The sequence below is a fragment of the Physcomitrium patens genome, chromosome 26 (genome assembly GCF_059467195.1).
Source record: "Physcomitrium patens ecotype Gransden chromosome 26, ASM5946719v1, whole genome shotgun sequence".
Classification (NCBI taxonomy): Eukaryota; Viridiplantae; Streptophyta; class Bryopsida; order Funariales; family Funariaceae; genus Physcomitrium; species Physcomitrium patens.
This window is the reverse complement of record NC_143435.1, coordinates 9,460,426-9,468,053: the sequence shown is the minus strand read 5'-3', so window position 1 is coordinate 9,468,053 and position 7,628 is coordinate 9,460,426. Positions and strand designations below refer to the sequence as shown.

The following is a 7,628-nucleotide window of genomic DNA, read 5'->3' as shown; positions in this document are numbered from 1 at the left end:
ACGATAGCTTCCTTTTGAAGCTTGTTCACCCAAGAATATAAGAAAGGGGGAGAGCACCACCAAAATTCGTAGTTGATGTAGTTATTTTCTCCAATTTAAAATAGAATTTTTTGAGTAGCCATAGTTTGATCTTCTGATATGGATAGCCAAGAGATAGATACTATACTAGTCAGATTATCTCAACCGACTAGCTCACGAAGGAGACCCCGAGATGAAGAACCGCCTTCACCATGACGATGAGGGAGGATACCGAGTAACCGATGACTGGTGATTGTATTTGAGTTCAAACTTGCTTATGATGGTCAGCCAAAAGGCGTGTTTGCAGGACAATTTTACAATGAAGACACTGAAGTTCGTGCTTGGTCAGAAGTTGAAGGAGTGAGCCACTACCGTTGGCTTCAAGGGCTGATGAACCACTTGCCTCGTGAACAACAATTGGAGTTCATAGCAGACGTTATGCGATAGATCTTCATTTTCTTGCGTCGATATTGATTAACAACAACATTGCTTCTCAGAGACCTCGAAGCTTAAAGAGGGGATGATATTAGGGACATAGTTCTTAGAACCTTCTAGAGATAAGTTTCTAGAACCTTCTAGAAACAAGTCTCTAGAACCTTCTAAAAGCTTCCTAGTTAGTAGAAGTTGCTTGATAAGCTTCTTAAATAGGAGTATATATTGGAATCGAGGTTGAAGAGTTCTTTAGTCTCGACAACACATCTCTTGGAGCTCTAGCTAACCTCTCTGGTGTTGTTCTTGTATTCATCTGGTTAATCTAGTTCTTGCCAGTTCTTCTTGAACTTCTTGTTAGATCTCGAGTCTGTATTTCTGTGTCCGTGACAGTAAAACCGTTTTTTAAGTGTGGTGTCTAATTTTTGGATTCTATCAATTACTCAACATTACAACATTCTATCATCATCAAATTTATATTGAAAATATTATTACTAATCTAATGACATCATTAATGTTTACTAGCAGCTATTAAAGCACCATTCTTTATTACAATTCTTGGTATAGATATATTCCAAATTACCACATTTTAGGACTTTTTAGAATCTTTTGCAAATTTTTAAAACCTTTTAGATACTTATATAATCTTCCACAATCTTTTAAGAAGTTCCATAGGCTTCTAAAAGCCTCTTTAGACTTCTTTAACTTTCATAGAAAGTACCATAGACTTCTGTAATCTTCATTATAGTATAAATAGGAATATTTGGAACCACTTTTGCTATCAATATTAGTCTTTGTCTTTAATCTTGACATATTTCTTTATCAAACTCTTGTGCCTTTATGTCACGGACATACATATAATTACCTATATGAATAGATAAAAGTATGTAAAAGTAGGTTAATTGTGTAATATCTTCTAGAGAAGCTTCTTAGAAGCTTCATAGACGCTGCTTTGACTTTATAGGAGTCTATAGTTGACTTTTAGGTTAGAAACTTGGTCAACAAGTTAGCCATGTGCCACGCATGTTGGAAGCTTAAAGAACAAGCTAACTACGTGGTCCATCCATAGAAAACTTGCCTTGCAAGCAAAGGCATGTGGCTTAGAAAGTCAACATATATTGGAGGTCTTATAGAACATCGCCACGTGGCTTCTAGTTAGATAGTATATATAGAGGCAAGAGTGAAGCCCTCTTCACTCTTGTCAACTCCTTTCTTGCTTCTAGTCTAGTTTCAAGGGTCTCTAGTTTTCTTGTATTTTGGCAATAGCCATTCCAGTTTCTTTCTTAATATACATATTTCTATTTTGTCCTATTTCTTTTTGAGAAAAGTCTCACTTACTCTTTAGCTTTCATCGAGTTCTTGTCCCTGACAGATTGACAAGAGTACACTTACAATATCAGAGCTTTGTCTTTTCTTGATTAAGAGTGGATTACCCCTTTTTCTTGATAAGACATAAGCGCATTAGAAGTTGCGGATTACCCTCTTTTAAACTGATATTGTTCTTAGTATTTTCTTTGTTATCAATTCCTCTCTTCTATTTGTTTTGAGCGTTGTTAGACATCTTCTCTTTTCTAAGTGCTACTATGGCAGAGCTTGTTGAAATGAAGAGTGCAATGGCACAGATGCAAGAACAATTGAGGGAGTTAATGCTTGCGATGCATCAACTCAATTTACCACCACAAGGAGCAACAAGAATGGTAGGAAGTGAAGATATAGAGATGATTGGGGCTGCTTCAACATCTGCACCAAACCATGTCCCTTCTCCCAGAATGGAACACCCTTCGAGTGTTAGAGAACCGAGAGTTGCCTTGCCCGAGAAGTTTGATGGTACCAGATCCAAGTTTCGAGGATTCATCAATCAGGTCCAACTAGTGATTGAACTTCAACCCCAGAGCTATCCAACTCCAGGGTCACAAGTAAGATTCATTGGTACACTTCTTTCAAGTTCAGCATTGTCATGGTTTTCATCTTTTCTTGAACGACGAGATCCAATATTGGATAATCTGGAGGCTTTTTTGGCGGAGTTTCGATCCATGTTTGGAGAACATGATGCAATTCGTGTTGCAACCAACAAGATCCGTATTTTGCGACAAGGCAATCGATCAGTAACATTATATGCTTCGTAATTTCGACAACTTGCAACTGATATCAAGTGGGATGATGCCGCACTTGTGAGTCAATTTCTCTACGGATTACAATATGAGGTAAAGAAATTGATGCTTAATTTACCTGATCCTCAAACATTGAGTCAAGCAATTGACTTTGCTGTGAAGTGCGACAATCGACTTTTTGAATTTCGATCCGAGAGTCGCACAAGTGGGCCTCAACGTTACTACAATTCAATGGCAACACCGACGTCTCCTCAACACATACCTTCGGAAGTAGAGGATATGCAAATTGATGCGGTACGTTTCAAACCTCTTACTGAGCAAGAAAAGTCTCGTCGTCGACAAGAAGGATTGTGCTTATATTGTGGAGAACCTAAGCACACTGCTCAACATTGTCCAAAGAAGCGACGTAACTACAAAATGAGGAGTACGGCTGTCAAAGAAGACAGTATGTCGGAAAACGAGTACGTCCAGCTACAATAGGGACCGTGCGGCTGGAATCTTGTACAACTTCTAATAAAGGTCCTATCCTCTCCTCAAAACCATCTCCTTGTTTTATAATAGATGTGCGTTTAGGACCTAATAATTACAAAGCCTCTGCCTTGATAGATTCAGGAGCCTCAGCTTGTTTTTTAGATGAAGAATTTGCTAGATGTCATAGAATATCATTAATACAAAAAACTAAACCTGTACACGTAGAAGTCATAGATGGTCGTCCGTTGTCTTCTGGAGATGTAACTCACGAAACACTTCCTGTAGATGTAGTAATAAATGGTCATAGTAGTTGCGTAATTTTTAATATAATTAGATCTCCCTCTAATCCAGTAATTTTAGGCTTATCATGGTTAGAAAAGTATAATCCTCGAATAGATTGGATTTCTCGTAAACTTGATTTTCCTCAGAGCATTAGTAACAGTTCTATTAACCAAGTAAAAAACCATGAGTCTAGTATAGTAAAACTCACACCTATAGGTGCAAAAGCATTTATACACGCAGCAAAAGAAGGATCAACTTTTGCTATTTATGCTGCACCTATTTCTGAAAGCGTAAAGACTTCAAGTGGCATTCCAAGTCAATATCAGGATTATCAAGACGTTTTTGAGAAAAAGAATGCAGATATTCTTCCTGAGCATCGCCCATACGATTGTTCAATCGATCTCAAGGAAGGAACTCAGCCACCATTTGGACCAATTTACAGTTTATCGCAAGATGAGTTGGCTGAACTCAAGACATATATTGACGAGAATTTAGCGAAGAATTTCATACGCCATTCAAAATCTCCAGCAGGAGCTCCAATTTTATTCGTAAAGAAAAAAGATGGATCTTTACGAATGTGTGTTGACTATCGAGGACTCAACAAGATCACAATCAAGAACAGGTATCTATTACCTTTGATATCAGGACTCCTTGACCAGTTAAATCAAGCTAAGATCTATACAAAAATAGATCTAAGAGGAGCATATAATCTAGTACGGATCAAAGAAGGAGATGAATGGAAGACTGCGTTTCGAACCAAGTACGGGCATTTTGAATATAATGTCATGCCTTTTGGACTCACGAATGCACCAGCTGCTTTTCAACATCTCATGAATGATGTATTTCGTGAATTCTTAGACAATTTTGTCGTCTGCTACCTAGACGATATCCTGATTTATTCTAAGAATGTTGAAGAACATGAAATACATGTTCGTCAAGTATTACAAAAACTCAGAGATGCAGGATTGTACGCCAAGATGGAAAAGTGTGTATTTCACACTACTCAAGTTGACTTTTTAGGATACATCATTTCAAATGATGGTCTTATGATGGATTCTAAGAAAGTCCAAACAATCATGGATTGGAAGATTCCAAAGACTGTGAGAGATGTCCAATGTTTCTTGGGATTTGCCAATTACTATCGGATCTTCATCAAAGACTTCTCACGAGTTGCAGCTCCACTTACACGCTTGACTAATAAAGATAAATTCCAATGGAATCAAGAAGCGGAAGCAGCATTTGAAGCCTTGAAGACATCGTTTGTCTCTGCACCAGTCTTATATCGTGTTGATTTTTCCAAGGCATTTTTTATGGAAATAGATGCATCAGATTTTGCCTTGGGTGCAGTTTTATCACAAATGGGAACAGATGACAAACTTCATCCGATAGCTTTTCATTCAAGAAAATTCTCAGCAGCCGAGATCAATTATGAGATCCACGATAAAGAACTTCTTGCAATCGTGGATTCCTTTCAAGAATGGCGTCATTATCTAGAAGGTGCTTCTAGTCTAGTCACTGTGTATACAGATCACAAGAACCTCGAGTATTTCATGTCAGCACGCGTGTTGAATCGTCGTCAAGCTCGTTGGAGTATGTCTTTGTCAAGATTCGACTTCATTATCACTTATCGGCTAGGAAAACAACAAGGTTTGTCCGATGCCCTGTCTAGACGTTCTTATTTTGCACCAAAAGAAGGAGATGCAGCTTTTGAGCAACAAAGAACGGTCCTCTTGAAACCGGAGCAATTTCATCTCCGAGCAGTGAAATCAACATTGACTGTTGATTCAACTTTTCTCAAGCAAATCCAGTCCAGTATGTCCTCAGACCCTCTTGTTCATGATATCGAGAATAATTCTTCCAAGTCTCATGATTCTTCTAAGTTTGAGTTCAAGAATAATCTATTATATTTTGAAGGACGCCTATATGTTCCAGAAGGAGAAGCACGTTTACGTGTTCTTCAAGCACGTCATGACTTTCCAGCAGTAGGGCACTTTGGATATAATAAGACTCTGGAACTCATATCAAGAGATTTTTGGTGGCCACAAATGTGGAAGTCAGTCAAAGACTTTGTACAATCATGTGATATTTGTTCAAGATCAAAAATTCCTCGACATCGACCTTACGGACTTCTTCAGCCATTACCTATACCAGAACAACCATGGTCTTCTGTTTCTATGGATTTCATCACAGATCTTCCAAGCTCAAGATCTTATGATTCTATATTTGTGATAGTAGATCGTTTCACCAAGATGGCACATTTTGTGCCATGTACAAAATCTATCACAGGTGAAGAAACAGCTAAGCTTTTCATTGATAATATCTATCGCTATCATGGATTACCTAAAGATATCATATTGGATAGGGGAACTCAATTTGTGTCGAGATTCTAGAGGACTCTTTTCAAGATTTTAAAAGTGGACATAAAGCTATCTTCAGCTTTCCATCCTCAAACTGATGGACAAACAGAGCGCGTAAACCAAGTCTTGGAACAGTATTTAAGGTGTACCATCAACTACCAACAAGATGATTGGACAAACCTTCTGCCATTGGCAGAGTTTGCTTATAATAATACGGTACATTCCTCCACGCAACAAACACCTTTCTTTGCCAATTATGGCTATCATCCACGACTTGATACTTTTGATTTTTCAAAAGTTGATAATCCTGCAGCAGAAGATATGGCAAATCGGTTGTCAAAGTTACATGCAATAATGAAGGCGCAGTTGAAGAAAGCTCAAGAACGACAAAAGATAAATGCAGATGTATATCGTAAAGAGCAACCACAACTCAACGTGGGTGATAAGGTATGGCTACTTCGTCGCAATATCAAGACCACTCGACCTTGTGACAAATTGGACTATCGTAGGCTTGGCCCCTTTTCTGTTTCTGAACAGATCAACCCAGTTGCATATCGGTTACATCTACCGGAGTCAATGAAGATCCATCCTGTATTCCACGTGTCTCTTCTTGAACCATATAAGACAGTGGATATACAAGGAAGAAGACAAATGCGACCGCCTCCTATAGAAGTAGATAATAATGAAGAATTTGAAGTGGAAGAGATATTAGACTCAAGGCGGCGCCGAAATAAGCTGGAATATCTTGTTCATTGGTGCGGATATGATATTAGTGAGCGCACATGGGAGCCATCCAGGAATCTAGCAAATGCATCAGCTAAAGTCAAAGTTTTTCATCAACGACATCCATCAAAACTAAGATGAAAACCTCTCTTATAAAAGAGACAAGATTGAGGCAAGATAACATTCAATTTCTTATCCTTGTTTGTAACTTCTTTGCATTTTGTGATGCTAATTAGATGGAGAGCCAACAACCAGCGGATTCAACTCAAGAACCTTCATTTGCTGACTTACCGGATGAGACATTGCGATTGTCACAACCTTCAAGACGACGCAACCGAAATGAAGACCCTCAAGAACGACATGTTCTTCCTCGAATAGATGGAAGTTATGAAGGCCTCAATAGTGATCAAATAACAGGGTGGTCTTCTCGCCCTGGAATGGGACACTATCGATGGCTAAGAGGACCCATCAACTATCTTCGAAGAGAACAAAGATCAGAGTATGTAGCAAATACAATTCGCCGCATATTAGATTTTCTCAATATATAATCACCGCTCCTCGTGGAACTCGTCTCTAGAAGGGGGGGTAATGTCACGGACATACATATAATTACCTATATGAATAGATAAAAGTATGTAATAGTAGGTTAATTGTGTAATATCTTCTAGAGAAGCTTCTTAGAAGCTTCATAGACGCTGCTTTGACTTTATAGGAGTCTATAGTTGACTTTTAGGTTAGAAACTTGGTCAACAAGTTAGCCATGTGCCACGCATGTTGGAAGCTTAAAGAACAAGCTAACTACGTGGTCCATCCATAGAAAACTTGCCTTGCAAGCAAAGGCATGTGGCCTAGAAAGTCAACATATATTGGAGGTCTTATAGAACATCGCCACGTGGCTTCTAGTTAGATAGTATATATAGAGGCAAGAGTGAAGCCCTCTTCACTCTTGTCAACTCCTTTCTTGCTTCTAGTCTAGTTTCAAGGGTCTCTAGTTTTCTTGTATTTTGGCAATAGCCATTCCAGTTTCTTTCTTAATATACATATTTCTATTTTGTCCTATTTCTTTTTGAGAAAAGTCTCACTTACTCTTTAGCTTTCATCGAGTTCTTGTCCCTGACACTTTAATAATTCTTTAAACAACTATGAGACCCATTCTTTGCTCTCTCTAAGACAACATCACCTCTATTCTTCTTCATTTTCAAAAATCTTATTGCCAAATTACTTCTAAACTTGGCTA

At 38.3% G+C, this 7,628-nt stretch overlaps 1 long non-coding RNA gene across 1 annotated transcript; it reads left to right on the top strand.

Moving 5' to 3' along the window:
* Positions 1-5,587: 5,587 nt before the first annotated feature.
* Positions 5,588-7,448, top strand: LOC149986231 (uncharacterized). The gene is made up of 2 exons (XR_016501228.1): positions 5,588-6,115; positions 6,628-7,448. It is a non-coding gene; the product is annotated as an uncharacterized LOC149986231 (long non-coding RNA).
* The last annotated feature ends 180 nt before the right edge of the window (positions 7,449-7,628 follow it).